This window comes from Lissotriton vulgaris, chromosome 9, assembly GCF_964263255.1.
Source record: "Lissotriton vulgaris chromosome 9, aLisVul1.2, whole genome shotgun sequence".
Taxonomy (NCBI): Eukaryota; Metazoa; Chordata; class Amphibia; order Caudata; family Salamandridae; genus Lissotriton; species Lissotriton vulgaris.
The window spans coordinates 1,230,292,990-1,230,308,576 of record NC_141697.1 but is presented as its reverse complement, the minus strand read 5'-3'; positions in this window follow the sequence as shown (position 1 = coordinate 1,230,308,576).

The window sequence follows — 15,587 nt, the reverse complement described above, 5'->3', positions numbered from 1 at the left end:
GACTGCCCAAGACGTTTCTCTCTTTTGGCAACACTTTGGTGGCCGAGGCACCGCTCCACTCCGGATTTAATACCCATCTCTCACTCTGAAGTTAGTTGATAAACCTTGTTTATGCACCTGTACACTTGGCTTAAGACGAGCACCATCCAAAATGCACAGGTAGATATCCACATTTATCACTTAATTCCAAGCAGAGGCAGTCTACAGGATAAATATGGTGAATGTACGGCCTGACTCTTATCTCTTCCCCAACCTCTTGAATTTATGAGTAGGAGCCAGCAAGAGGTCTGCAGTCCGAAACTCAGTGCTTGCCTCGAAATCCTCGAAATCTGAATAATAAGGCAGAAAATGTATAGCAGACGTTCCACCAACCTTGATTTCCTAAACAACAATACTATTGAGCCATGTACTATGATATCATCTCATCAAAACAATACACGGCTCAAGGCATGGGAGGACCTCAGGTGCTCATTACAAGTGCCCTGCTGTCGGAAGCCATAATTATCGAACCCAATAAAATCTTGTGCCAATATGTTTAGCATTTATTTGGTATAATAATGGTCATCTACTCTAGGTCTTTCCCTGAGGCGTAACAAGTAGATTTTGAGACTCGGAGCACCAAAACCAACAGGTCTCTGCATTTTCCTCGCAATTTCATTTGGCAGGTTTGACCTGCCGAAAAGTACCTGGGAAAAATTGTGGGTGTGTGGTTTGCACCAAAACGCATCATTCACGTATGTGCAGTGAAAGGAGTTACCACACATACTGGAATTTAAAGCGCCTCATTAGAGAACTAAATATCAACCGATGGCAGGGAGTTTAAACAAACATACCATCAACCACCCAGCCAACCCCTTTGAAAGAGGGAAACAGATACCACGCTGTCCATAACCTTGCTATCTAATGTATTTTCGTGTCAGAAAAAAGAAACGGATTGAAAGATTTCAGATAAGTTACATAACTTCCTTATTATGTGCAGACATCTTTGTTACATACCATGAATCTACAATCATGAGAAAGAAAATGGGTCAGGAAGTTTCTCATTCTGAAGTGCAAAATCAAAGTCTCTTGCGCGACCTCCTCCCACATACATAACCTCTATGTCGAGCAACAAACTGCAGCTTCCGGGTACATTCCATTCGTTCCTCTAGTTGGAAAAGCTTTCTCAAAGTTTCTTTTGATCATCGGAACCCAGTCAGCAAAATACAACAAGTTAAACAAGTTATAAAAGGAGTCTAAACTGAAAGTACGGCCGGCAGACCGTGAATAATTAGGGGGTGACAAATGCGCTGGGAGGGCTGCCTTTGATGTGGTAATGCGAGGCAGGCAGGCAGGCAGGCGGCTGGTGGCATTGTGCACGCGCTTCGTGCACTGCAAGGAATCGCCAGTGGTGGTTAAACACTGGGTAAGCCCCTATAGAGCTTGCCAGCTGTGCGCATGCGCACAGCAGGCGAGCCCTAAAAACTATTGATATTCAATAAATTATCACAGCTATTAGAGCACTAAACTAAAAAAAAACACCTGGTCCAGATGGTATTCTGGCTGAATTTTACAAATGTTTTCAAGACCAACTATCTCCTATTCTACCTTTTCCTTATTTCCGGAGTTTCAACACACTTCCCTATTGGGAGGCTCGTTTAATGAAGCCACAATCATTGTCCGCCCTAAGCCAAACAAGTATTCTACTATGGTTTCTAACTATCATCCCATATCCCTAATTAATCAGGATTATAAAGTATATGTGACCATTTTAGCAAACAGATTATCAGCCCTCCGCCCCTCAATTATTCAGCCTGACTAGACGGGCTTTGTGAAGGGTAGGTTGTCTGTCCATAATACTCGCTTGCTTTGCAATGCCCTATCTCTTGCTAAAGATGTCAATTGTCCAGTTGGAGTATTGGCCTTAGATTCAGAGAAGGTATTTGATAAAGTAAACAGGCAATTGTTGTTCAATACATGATAAAGTAAACTGGCAATTGTTATTCAATACATGATGAAGTAAACAGGCAATTGTTATTCAATACATGATAAAGTAAACTGGCAATTGTTATTCAATCTATACTACTATTATAAAGAGAGAACTTGCACCTTTTGGCCAGGTAAACTCGGGAACCACAGCGCATATCTACACACCCGATACATCTATGAAAATGTCAGGGTGTGTAGATGGACATAGGCTATATAAAAAATTTTAAAAAGTAAATTAAAAAAATTACGTTTCTAAACAAAGTAGTCCCCTGAAAGTAGCGCCGGCCGGGACCTAGCGCTGGCCACGACGTGACGTGCGCCATGACGACAAGGAGGAGGGCGGTGCAGTATGCCTCGATTTCACAAGGGGTGAGGCTCCGGGAAGCACCCGAAAGGACCTGGATAAACCCGGACAGTCTGAGGAGCGTTGACAATGGCCCAGGCTATGGGCCTGGAGACCCCGAGCTTCTCGCCAATGGCACGGCAGGGCCTCGGCCCTAACAAAAGCAATGCAGATTGGTCATTTACCCCCTTTTAAGTAATGAAATATAGCCATAAGTGGAGTGCGATGGTCCCTGACACGCGTGGACCCCTGTACCACTGCAAATTCTGCACCACAGAAAGTTACCACCTGTCTCCCCCACCCCTGACGTCAAAGTACTCTTGGTACAATCCAAGCGCCCAGAGAGTAGGAGCCGTGCGCACAAGGCAGCTTTTGGATAAATTGCGCGCACACCAGGAAGAGTTCATCGGAGGGGAGGGGGGCAAGAGGGTTGTACATACGGGCAGACAACTCTCCTTGGTGGGTGGTGGGGGGACTCACAGGGCTAATGCTCACCTCGTTCGGCGCCTTTTCCAGCAGCAGCATCCGCAAAGTCTCCAGGCTCGAGTTTATCCGTTCTCGTCGCCTCTTCTCCACCACGGGCTTCAGGAGCTGAGGGTAAAACAAAGGAGAAAGTTAGAACCAGGACTGTCCTCATCACCGGGAGTACACTGGGGGTGCACCCTGTGGGCGAGAGATGCCAACGCCGCTGAGCTCTGGGGCAGGGTGGACCCTACCAAGGCAAGGAGGTACCAGGGGAGCCAGCGAACCCAAGACGGGCGCGATCAAGGGGGACTGTGAACCCAAAGGGCCACGAGGGCGCTGGGGCCGAAGGGCCCGGACATGTACCTTTCTCATGCCCTTGAAGGCTCTCTCGGGGGATGACTTCTTCATGGCTGCGCGTGGGAGCGAGTTCAGGAGGCAGCTCAGCCGCGGCAGAGGAGTGAATGTGTCTGAGGGTCTGCGGGGGAGGCCGGCTTTATGGGAGCCGGGGAAGGAGGGCAGAGGCCGTTCACACCTTGTCCTGCCTGCCCTTTGTCTCTCGGCCTTTAGAGATGCCGCCGCGAGCGTGCCAGCAATCACCCCCTGTAAACCCGCACACCAAAGGGCAGGCGCAGCGCCTCTCTTTTATCCCATAGGGGTTCACTCCACTCAAGGAGAAAGGATGGCAAAGCAGACCATCAAAAGCACATTATGTGAAGAAATGAACACATAATTTGCAATTCTTCTTGGTGATGAGGAACACGAGCCAATCCTTGCTAAAGATCCTTACTGCGTAAAACAGCGTGAATCGGTTTTGCATGATTTTGTTGCTTCTGTGGTAGTAAATGGTTTAAAGTATTGTAATCCCAGTACATATACCAGAAATGATTCTACATCCGTGTAGGCAGGATTATAGAACCATTTCTGACATATACGCTACATTTATTGATGAAAAACTTTTTGAACTCCAACATAGTTTAATAAAGTATTTATAGTTCATAAATGGCATTAAAACATTCTAAATTGCTGTTATTTTAGCAAAGGCCTTTCTCCCGAATGCACCGTGTTGCTGACAATCCTGTGTGCAGAGAAACCCATGTTGTGGTACACCTTATGTGATGCTGAACACATTGTGTGGTGTGAAGAGCCTCACGTGGGTCAGAGCGGCCTGTGTGGTGCAGTGTTTCATGTTTTGCAGAGTGGCCAGTGTGGTGCAGTGTTTCATGTTAAGTTCCATGTTTTGCAGAGCAGCCTGTGTGGTGAAATGTTCCGTGTAGTGCAAAGCGGCCTGTGTGGTGCGTTGTTCCATGTGGTGTGGAGTCACCTGAGAGGAGTGGACTGAGCTTCAAGTAGTGCAGAGCGGCCTGTGTGGTGTAATGTTCCATGTGGTGCAGAGTGACCTGTATGCTGTGCTGAGCTTCATGTGGTGTAGAGCGGCCTGTGTGGTGTAGTGTTACATGTGGTGCAGAGCAACCAGCGGGGTGCAGTGTTCCATGTGGTGCAGAGCGAACTTTGTGGTGCAATGTTCCATATGTTGCAGAGCAGCCTGTGTGGTGCAGTGTTCCATGTGGCGCAGAGCGACGTCTATGCTGTGTACTGAGCTTCATGTGGTGTAGAGCGGCCTGTGTGGTGGAGTGTTACATGTGGTGCAGAGCAACCAGTGTGGTGCTGTGTTCCATGTGGTGCAGAGCTGCCGATGTGGTGCAATGTTCCATGAGGTGCAGAGCTGCCTGTGTGGTGCAGTGTTCCATGTGGTACAGAGCGAACTGTGTGGTGCAGTGTTCCATGTGGTGCAGAGGAGCCTGTGTGGTGCAAGGTTCCATATGTTGCAGAGCAGCCTGTGTGGTGCAGTGTTCCATGTGGTGCAGAGCAGCCTGTGTGGTGCAAGGTTCCATATGGTGCAGAGCAGCCTGTGTGGTGCAGTGTTCCATGTGGTGCAGAGCGACCGGTGTGAGGCGTTGTTCCAAGTGGTGCAGAGAGGACTGTGCATTGTAGAGAGCTTCATGAGATGCAGGGCATCCTGTGTGGTGCAGTGTTTAATGTGGAGCAGAGCAGCCTGTTTGTTGCAGTGTTCCATTTGGTACAGAGTAGCCTGTGTGGTGTGGAGAGCTACACGTGGTGCAGAGCATCCTGTGTGGTGCATTGCTTCATGTATTGCAGAGAGTACTGTGTAGTGTGGAGAGCTTCATGTGTTGCATAGCGGCTTGTGTGGTGTAGTGTTGCCTTAAGAGCCACATTGGACCGTCACGTCCCCCACTCCAACATCTGTGTGTGTATGATAAATTCCAAATGTCTTGATGTATTCTTTACCCAACCTTTCATATTTGCCTGCTGGTATGTGTTTTAGGCAATACTGAAAATGGAAAATTGTAATCAGCAGAGTGATTGTTCCATGTATTATCCATTCAGTAGCTGTTTTTCTGCCACTGTAAATGGTAATCTTTCCAGTTTTTCAATGCTCGGCACCGTATAGTCTGCTCCCCTTTGTGCCAGCTTGATCTGTTTCTCAGTGAGATTGAATTCTGAAAAAAAGTGACGTAGTATTGATTAAACGCCAAGGCACATAGCCTGAACGCAAGTTTTGGAGGGTCCAACCTATTAGCATGATAGAGCGTAGCTGAGACTGACCATGCTGCAACATGACCAAGTCTTGTTCCATGATGTCTATGGCAGAAGACACAATGCTGTCCAATGAATATATCCTGGATGACAGAGTTGTTATCCCATTGGCTACTTCAGAGAGAGATTTCTCAAAATTAATAAGATCAATTTCTCATATTCGTTCTGCAGTCTCTGCTTGCGTAATCTTCCATATTTCGTTATATGCAGCATATATACTGGCATATATGACATGTTTTTGACGCGGTTTTCTTGGTCCTCGCAAGATTTCCCTAAGGTCTGCACCATCTTGAAGTAAAGATAAATGTTGTTTTACATCCTGTGGTGTAGCTTTCTGTAGCCAATCAAGGCATGGCTTCCCTACACTGTATGTTGTTATTACCCCAGAATGCTGTCTTTGAACATATCCTGGGTCCGGCCTATTGACTTTAAAACCTTGAGTTTTGTTCAGGAATCAGTCTTGACAGTTGTTTGTGTCTATGGGCCAGAGCAACCATTTGTTACAATCTGGATCTGATCTGTTGTGATGCAAAATATTATGTGCTTCGACCTCCCCCCGTGTAGTGCTATTACTTGCACGTATAGGTATGGTCGGTGTGTTCATGTCCTTGATGTTGGCTAACCCAAGACAAGACGTTTGTTGGACAGTGTCATTCAAAAACATACTTTGCTCAGGGATGATACATGCTTTGAACAAAGCTTCTACCCCGTCCCCCTGCACTTGCCAAACTTTTGTACCCCAGACAGTTTTTGGCTCAATGTTGTCTTTCCAAAAGTCGAAACCCTATCTAGACAGTTGGGCATTAAAGGCTGCAGAATAAATCTGTTAGGTATGTGTTAACATACTTTTCATTCCTATACTGTTCACATCTATACTACTATTATAAAGAGAGAACTTGCACCTTTTGGCCAGGTAAACTCGGGAACCACAGCGCATATCTACACACCCGATACATCTATGAAAATGTCAGGGTGTGTAGATGGACATAGGCTATATAAATTTTTTTAAAAAGTAAATTTAAAAAATTACGTTTCTAAACAAAGTAGTCCCCTGAAAGTAGCGCCGGTCGGGACCTAGCGCTGGCCACGACGCGACGTGCGTCATGACGACAAGGAGGAGGGCGGTGCAGTAATGCCTAGATTTCAGTCTCTCAGGGCCGTGTCTCTCTTCTATGTCTACGGCTCTGAGAGTCCGAGCAACGAGTGCGGTGGAGCGGAGGGTCCGCGCTTGAGCGCACTGCCCGGAGAGTTGCTGGAACGCATCCTCTGCTCCCCAGGACTTACTGCCGCTGACGCGCGGCTCGGAGCTGCCGAAGGTTGCAGGATCTTTGCCGGGCCCGAGGAAAGGTGTGGAGGCAGCAGTTTCGGAGGAGGTACTGGGGCACAAAGGGTTTAGGATTAGAAGAACAATTCGGGGGGCGCGAGTGAGTCTGGGCGGGAGGGGGGCGCGAGTGAGTCTGGGCGGGAGGGGGGAGCGAGTGAGTCTGGGCGGGAGGGGGGCGCGAGTGAGTCTTTGCGAGTGAGTCGGGGCGGGAGGGAGTCGGTGCGGGAGGGGGTCGGGCGGGAGCGGGTGTACTTCCCCCAGCCCCTTTCTGCCTCAGGCAATGCTGGGGCGGGCTGCTAGTACATAATAAAGTAAACAAACAATTGTTATTCAATACGTGATAAATTAAACAGGCAATTGTTATTCAGTACATGATAAAGTAAACAGGCAATTGTTATTCAGTACATGATAAAGTAAACTGGCAATTGTTATTCAATACACGATAAAGTAAACAGGCAATTGTTATTCAAAACATGATAAAGTAAAGTGGCAATTGTTATTCAGTACATGATAAAGTAAGCTGGCAATTGCTATTCAATACATGATAAAGTAAACAGGCAATTGTTATTCAATACATGATAAAGTAAACAGGCAATTGTTATTCAATACATGATAAAGTAAACTGGCAATTGTTGTTCAATACATGATAACGTAAACAGGCAATTGTTATTCAATACATGATAAAGTAAACTGGCAAGTGTTATTCAATACATGATAAAGTAAACTGGCAATTGTTATTCAATACATTGGGAGTTTTTCAGTTTGGGCCAACATTTCTTAACATGATTAAAGCATTGTACTCAGCGCCCTCAGCCTATGTTTATGTTAACGGTGCATGTTCATGCCCATTCCGTTCATATAGAGGCACGTGTCAAGGTTGCTCACTTTCCCCTTTGTTATTTCTTATTGCCGAGAAACCCCTTTTGTGTTCTGAAGGACTGGGTTTTTCTAAGACCCAGCGGTGCCAGGGATAACACCTGAAACCTTCGTGGGTTACCTGTTCCGGCGTACAAATGACAGAGACACGGGACACTTCCTTCGGCGTCAAAGATTCGAGGTTTATTTACTACAGGGAACACAGAAGTCACGAGAAGTACATAGCATGTAAGTTCACGGAGTCTGATTCGAATTGTATCTGTAGATCGCTCCTTTTATACAGTTTTTCGTCATAGGATAACATGACAGACAAAAGGTTACAACCCGCTTCCCACAGTAAATTTCATAGGGGGTCGCTTTCATGTATTCAGGGCCCGGAACATAATTACAGTAGCATTTGGCAGTTCCCAACTGTAAAAGTACATCTTCGAACCATTACTGCATTCCGTTCGGCTGTAAACGAATTAAGGAAGAGACAGAAACAGGTGCAGAGGAAGACGAGGATAGCGAACAGATCGAAGAGAGTGTAAAAGGGGTGGTATCAGGAAACACGATTGCAGGGATCAAAGGAGATGTGCCTAATGAATGCACAACTGAGACAATAGATCGGCACGGCAAGATGAGCCTCGAGCGGGGCCATCTGCCTTACAGTGTCATCCCCCTCATCATAAAGACACCCTCAAAGGAACACGTGTCTTCCGCAAGAGTTTGGGAATCCCAGGGTCACGAAGCGGACAGCGTCTGTTCGCTGGCTACTTGAGGGCAAGAAACAAAATGGATGCCATATCTAAAATGGAACCCGTGGGTTCAGATGAAGAAACCCACGAAACAAACGAACGGTTTAGGCTAGCACAGCGAAAACGCGTACACCCACTAAACTCGTCATTTGCGGTTCATAGATACCAGACTCGACCATATTCGGGCGAGTCGAAAACACCACTTACAGTTGTCACAGAACCTCAGTTCCCTCTGCATTAGCGACAAATATACTGGTGTTACTTTGAATAATTACTTCTATTAAAGTTTCTGCATACGCTGATAATGTGCTATTATATGTTAATGATCCTCTTGTTTCCTTACCTGTTATTCTTAATATTATTTCTAGTTATGCTGCAGTTTCTGGATACTCGTTGAACATTAACAAGACAGAGTTAGTTCCATTAAATGTTTTTTGTCATTGTACAATATTGGCAAATACTAATATACTATGGTCTCCAATCACACTCAAATATCTAGGCATAACATTTAACAATTTGATCAAAAGTACAGTTGAAACCAATTGTTCTACATTCTTAGCCAGTACTAAAGAGAAACTGGACTGATGTGATGGTCCAATCTTCATTTAAAGTGGTGGGGACGTATCGAGGCAATCAACATGTCTAGAATTCTACACATATTCTTTGTTTGCTGTCCATGTCACCCCTTTCTTTTCCTTTCACTTTTTTTTGTAAACATTTATACATTATTTGCTACATTTATCTAGAATAATAAGCCTGCGTGCATTAGTCTTAAGACTTTGCAAATGCCCAAATGTGAAGGAGGGGTTGGTCTTCCAGATTCTAAAAGATACCATGTATCATTTCTTGTAGTGCAATGTTTGTTGTTGTTCCATAATCCCTCTCCTTCTAAATCTCGTGAATGGCTAACTCTGGAGAGGAATATACTGGCTCTGTATCCACTGCTATCACCTCTGCATAGCGCTCCTGTATAGCGCTTGGTATTGTTTTACTTTCAGTGAATAATTTTATTTTGCATTTGCCTAATAGCGTTTTTCCTGCGCAATAATTTAATTTATTGATTTGCTCAGTGCTCCTGATTAGTGGCAACTTTAGCGCGTGTACTGCTTGAATCGCGCTACCCCACCGCCATTTTGCTGTTGTTGTTTGTGTTTACCTGCCCCCGTGTCTCCTCCCCGCTCCCGCCTCCCAAGCTGACCCTCCCACACACTAGTATCGACCTGCAGGCCCCGTCCCCCTCTGCCTCTGTGACCGTCTGACTCTCGCTTTCAGAGGTCGCTCCCACTCGCTCCTCCTCGAGCCCTGCCTTCCAGAGAGTGTGCTGCTGCACAGCGCCTGCTATCACCTCTGCATAGCGCTCCTGTATAGCGCTTGGTATCGTTTTACTTTCAGTTAATAATTTTATTTTGCATTTGCCTAATAGCGTTTTTCCTGCGCAATAATTTAATTTATTGATTTGCTCAGTGCTCCTGATTAGTGGCAACTTTAGCGCGTGTACTGCTTGAATCGCGCTACCCCACCGCCATTTTGCTGTTGTTGTTTGTGTTTACCTGCCCCCGTGTCTCCTCCCCGCTCCCGCCTCCCAAGCTGACCCTCCCACACACTAGTATCGACCTGCAGGCCCCGTCCCCCTCTGCCTCTGTGACCGTCTGACTCTCGCTTTCAGAGGTCGCTCCCACTCGCTCCTCCTCAAGCCCTGCCTTCCAGAGAGTGTGCTGCTGCGCAGCGCCTGCTATCACCTCTGCATAGCGCTCCTGTATAGCGCTTGGTATCGTTTTACTTTCAGTGAATAATTTTATTTTGCATTTGCCTAATAGCGTTTTACCTGCGCAATAATTTAATTTATTGATTTGCTCAGTGCTCCTGATTAGTGGCAACTTTAGCGCGTGTACTGCTTGAATCGCGCTACCCCACCGCCATTTTGCTGTTGTTGTTTGTGTTTACCTGCCCCCGTGTCTCCTCCCCGCTCCCGCCTCCCAAGCTGACCCTCCCACACACTAGTATCGACCTGCAGGCCCCGTCCCCCTCTGCCTCTGTGACCGTCTGACTCTCGCTTTCAGAGGTCGCTCCCACTCGCTCCTCCTCGAGCCCTGCCTTCCAGAGAGTGTGCTGCTGCACAGCGCCTGCTATCACCTCTGCATAGAGCTCCTGTATAGCGCTTGGTATCGTTTTACTTTCAGTGAATAATTTTATTTTGCATTTGCCTAATAGCGTTTTTCCTGCGCAATAATTTAATTTATTGATTTGCTCAGTGCTCCTGATTAGTGACAACTTTAGCGCGTGTACTGCTTGAATCGCGCTACCCCACCGCCATTTTGCTGTTGTTGTTTGTGTTTACCTGCCCCCGTGTCTCCTCCCCGCTCCCGCCTCCCAAGCTGACCCTCCCACGCTCCGCCCCCCCCACTATCCATTTATGGACAGATGTACCCACGTGCAGTGTCCACGCGCTACGGCCGCGCCGAAGGTGCGCCAAAGGTAAGCCCGTCTACGCCCGTCCGCGCCTGGACCGCGCCCAGCGCCAGACCCCCTGGTCCCCGTAATGCCCAGCCCACTCGCATCACTTACGATGCCACCACCCTCCTAGCCCTTAACCCCGGCCGCTCCCCCAACTGCGTCCAAGCCGCTCCTGGACACACCCATGGACCCTTCTCTTGCAACTCCTGCAAGTTCGACGGCACCAAGAACAACTCCTCATCCACTAACACCAACCAGATATCTGACACCAACCACCTTAAATGCATCCTGCTCAACACCCGCTCGGTCCACAGGCACGCCATCGACCTCTGGAATCTACTAGACACCATTTCACCGGACGTCGCCTTCCTAACAGAAACATGGATGAATGCTTCTTCAGCCCCAGACATCACCATTGCCATTCCGGAAGGATACAAGATCATCCGAAAGGACCGCATCAAGCATACAGGAGGAGGCATCGCTATCGTCCATAAGAACTCCATCCGCATCTCAACCAGCTCAGACGTCAACCTCGCTAGCGCCGAACACCTTCACTTCCAGATCCACACCGACCCCAAGACCACACTCAGAGGCACCCTCCTCTACCGGCCTCCAGGACCCCGTGCACAATTCAGTGACGACATCACTGACTTTATCACCCCACACGCCCTCCCCTCCGAGGACTACATTCTATTGGGAGACCTCAATTTTCACCTGGAAAAGAGCAACGACAGCAGCACCACCACCCTTCTGGACAATCTCGCCGACCTCGGACTCAAACAACTTGTCTCTACGCCCACCCACATCGCAGGTCACACGCTCGACCCTATCTTCACCTCCAGCAAACATATCTCATTCAGTCACACCACAGCTCTTCACTGGACGGACCACAGCTGCGTTCACTTTACCTACAATAAGACCACAATCCACAACCATCCTCATCCCACCCTGCGAAGAAACTGGAACAAAATCACCAGCGACCAGATCTCCTCATCGCTTCTACTAAACCCCCCCGCCCACACCTCAAACCCCGACCAAGCAGCCATCAACCTCACCCAATGGCTATCCAACAGCGCCGACATCCTAGCACCGTTGAAAAAACGCCAAATCAAGCTAGGCAGCAAAAACGCATCCTGGTTCAACGATGATCTTAAGAAATCGAAGAAACACTGCCGCTCCCTCGAAAAGGCCTGGAAAAAAGATCCTAACACCAGCACCAGGGACGCCTTCAAAAACGCCACCCGCATACACCACCAACTAATCCGGTCTGCCAAGAAAGCAGCATTCAAAGACCGTCTAGATAACAACGCCCACAACAGCAAGGAATTATTCAACATCGTCAAAGAATTTACCAACCCATCAGCCAACTCCAACGACATCACCCCCTCCCAAACCCTCTGCGACTCCCTAGCTTCCTTCTTCCACAACAAAATCGCAGACATCCACAACAGCTTCGACAACCGACCCGAAGACCAACCTACCCAATCTTCTGCAGGACCTTCACCCCCCCTTGAACATCCTTAACGACTGGAACCCAATCTCCACTGAGGACACCATCCGCCTGATGAACTCCATCCACTCAGGATCCCCAACTGACCCATGCCCTCACCACATCTTCAACAAAGCAGACTCCATCATAGCACCACACCTCCGAGATGTCATCAACTGCTCCCTCAACTCTGCCACCTTCCCGGAAAGCTGGAAACACGCAGAACTCAGCGCCCTTCTGAAAAAACCCACAGCTGACCCCACCGAACTCAAAAACTACCGCCCCATCTCGCTTCTTCCATTCCCGGCCAAAGTCATTGAGAAAGCTGTCAACAACCAGCCTGCCGCCTTCCTCGAAACCAACAAATCCCTCGACTCCTCACAGTCCGGCTTCCGAGCCAAACACAGCACTGAAACCGCCCTCATCGCAGCAACAGACGACATTCGAACTCTACTGGACAATGGAGACACAGTCGCCCTCATCCTCCTCGACCTCTCCGCTGCCTTCGACACAGTCTGTCACAGCACCCTTCTACAGCGCCTCAGAGACGTAGGAATCCAAGGAAAAGCACTGGAATGGATCACCTCGTTCCTCACCGGAAGAACACAGAGAGTCCGCCTCCCACCATTCAAGTCAAAGGCCTCTGAAGTCATCTGCGGCGTGCCACAAGGATCGTCACTCAGCCCCACCCTCTTCAACGTATACATGAGCCCCCTTGCGGCCATCGTTCGCCAACACAATCTCAACATCATCTCCTACGCGGATGACACTCAACTGATCCTATCACTCACCAAAGACCCTAACACCGCCAAAACCATCTTACACGAAGGAATGAAAGAAGTAGCCGAGTGGATGAAGCACAGCCGTCTGAAACTGAACTCAGACAAAACAGAAGTCCTCATCTTAGGCACCTCCGCCTGGGATGACTCTTGGTGGCCAGAAGCCCTTGGAAAAGCCCCCATCCCGACGGACCACGCACGGAACCTGGGCGTCATCCTGGACTCCTCACTCTCGATGACCAGACAAGTCAACGCCGTTTCATCATCTTGCTTCAACATTCTTCGCATGCTCAAAAAAACATTTCGCTGGATCCCCACCGAAACTAGAAAAACGGTCACCCACGCACTGGTCACGAGGATTACTTTCCGCCTCCTAACCCACGCACACAAAGCACTCTACGAACTTGGGCCCGAGTGCCTGAACACACGATTGTCCTTCTACACCCCCTCCCGTCAGCTGCGATCCTCCAACCAAGCCCTTGCCACGGTACCTCGCATCAACAAAACCACCATGGGAGGTAGATCCTTCTCCTACCTCGCAGCTAAAACCTGGAACTCACTTCCCACTCACCTTCGCCTTACTCAGAACCACCTAGCATTCAGAAAGCAACTTAAAACTTGGATATTCGACAAGTAATTCCCCACCCTCCCTCTAGCGCCTTGAGACCCTATGGGTATGTAGGGCGCTATATAAATCTCTTGACTTGACTTGACTACCTGTATTCCTTACCATGGCCAATAGTTCAGTTGGTAAAAGATCACCCATTATTGCTACTTCTAAGACTGCCCGTTTATCATTTGATGAAAATACTCTATAGCCATTACTTCTACCAAAAAAGTTTCTCTTTGGTTCAATCCCAAACTCCAGTTCCATAAACATATTTCTTTTTGGAATTTGTGGATTGTTACTGGTGTTTTCTTTGTTGCTGATGTATGAAGTGGAGATATGTTTTATACTTTTGAAGATCTTAAAGCTATATATAAGTTATCTTTGTCTGAATTGCCTTAGTATACGTTACTATGTAATACCTAGGCCTGGGCGGTAAATTCTGTTCCGCTCGCGGAGTTTGCGGAATTTGGGTAATTTTGTGCTCTGAAGAGAATGCAAAATTGCCCAAAATTCGGTCTTCCGCGACTTCGTGAAATTTTTTGCTTGTTCGCGTTCTCAGATGTGTGTTCACAAGATATTCCCCCGAGCACGCAAACAGCGATTGCGAACAGTAACAAAGCATTGCGAACAAGCAATTCTACGTGTTCGCAACATTTTTGCATGTTCGCAGAGATTTTTTACCGTTTTGCGGAGATTTGCGTAACACGATTACGCAAATTCTGCCCACCCCTAGTAATACCATTTTTAATGCGTATCCTCAGATATTATCTATGACCCAACTTTCAAATATGGAGTTTTGTATCAACATGTTTAGTCATGCAGGACATGTAGCCTCTAAAGTATATAAAAAGCTTTCTACCCCTATGTCCTCCGCCTTTATACATTCTACTCAGAAATGGTCTTCATACATAAATATCCACTTTTCAAGAGTTGCATGGAAGGCTATCTGGAAGTCTAACACTGCTGTCCATCTCCCGGCTACCCTCATGCAAACCGATATTTATTTACTATACCAATGATTTTGGAATCCAGATAAACTATTTAAAACTAAACACTTAGACACCCCAATTTGTTGGCACTGTAATGCCATGACTGGAGATTTACAACATTTATTATACAAATGTCCTGTTATTTCCCAATTTTGGTCTGATGTATGGAACATTAAAACTCAGATTCTTAATATCAAAACACTGTTATCATTCTCTATCTTTCTTTTTAAGTCTTTTCCCCTTAAACCTGTATTATCTCCTACGGATTGCAAACTTTTGGACTTCCTTATTTCTACTACCCTGAAATCTATAACTTCCAATTGGAAAGATACTAAGTTGCTTTCCGTCAAGGCTTGGTGGGAATGGATTATTTTTGTAAGAGATGGACACCCGACATTTTTACATACTCGTACTGAACCATCTTCTCTCAGTTCTAACATGTGGTCTAGTTTGGATTCACATATTACTGCTTGTTCCTCAATTTAAAATAAGTATTATAGTTCTCATTCGCCTGTTACCTTCAGTGCAGCCCTTCTTGTTTTTTATTCTTTGCTACTTGACATTTATTGTTATAATATGTGGAGAAGTGTGGCTCACCGGTTAGAGGAGGCAAAACCCGGACGCAGAGGTCAATCCCGGGACCAGGGTTCTATTCCCGACGCGGCAGAGTCTTGAGCTCAAAATGTCCACGGACTTGATAATTCTCGCCTCGGTGCCTACTTGAATCATGGGTTCACACTCTGCAACTCTGGGCAATAGCTTGCTTAATCTCCACTACGGCCCCACCGCAATGGGATGCCTGTCTTTCACCTTGGGGATGCCCAGTAGGGGTTATCTCACAGGGAAAAGCCAGGACGGGTTCCCATAGCAAGCGCCTTGAGACCTTACGGTGAAAGGCGCTATATAAGAACGTATGATTTACGATTTATTTTTAATT